The sequence below is a fragment of the Diaphorina citri genome, unplaced genomic scaffold (genome assembly GCF_000475195.1).
Source record: "Diaphorina citri unplaced genomic scaffold, Diaci psyllid genome assembly version 1.1 scaffold51751, whole genome shotgun sequence".
NCBI classification, from domain to species: domain Eukaryota; kingdom Metazoa; phylum Arthropoda; class Insecta; order Hemiptera; family Psyllidae; genus Diaphorina; species Diaphorina citri.
This window is the reverse complement of record NW_007429062.1, coordinates 1-476: the sequence shown is the minus strand read 5'-3', so window position 1 is coordinate 476 and position 476 is coordinate 1. Positions and strand designations below refer to the sequence as shown.

The 476-nt window shown below is 41.8% G+C and overlaps 1 long non-coding RNA gene across 1 annotated transcript; it reads right to left on the bottom strand.

Annotated features, from left to right (window-relative positions):
* Positions 1-93: 93 nt before the first annotated feature.
* LOC113473633 lies at positions 94-476 on the bottom strand. The gene is made up of 2 exons (XR_003395560.1): positions 372-476; positions 94-151 (listed from the first exon to the last, which is right to left on the bottom strand). It is a non-coding gene; the product is annotated as an uncharacterized LOC113473633 (long non-coding RNA).

Genomic DNA, 476 nt, shown 5'->3' with positions numbered 1-476 from the left:
CCGGAAACTCTTGCCGCACACAGAACATACAGCCGGCCTCTCATTCGTGTGCGTCCTCATATGTAACCGCAAGTGTTTTTTGGTCCCCATTTTCCTCTGACATATCTCGCACTCAAACTTGAGCTTCAAATGAATTGTGTTCATATGATATCTGTAAACACAAATGTTCCTGGCTATAATACTGCGTTTGGTTCGCCACCCCCCGTCCCCCTAGTCCTGACATGCAATAGGTTTTACTTTACCTTAAGGTTTCTTTGTTGTAGAAGGAACGCCAATAGGTTTTACCTTAAGGTTTCTTTGTTGTAGAAGGTACGTCAATAGGTTTTACCTTAAGGTTTCTTTGTTGTAGAAGGAACGTCAATAGGTTTTACCTTAAGGTTTCTTTGTTGTAGAAGGAACGTCCGCACTCTTCGCACTGGTACTGAGATCTTTGTTCCAATGGAAGATGTTTCTTATTGTGACAAGTCAGAGAATTT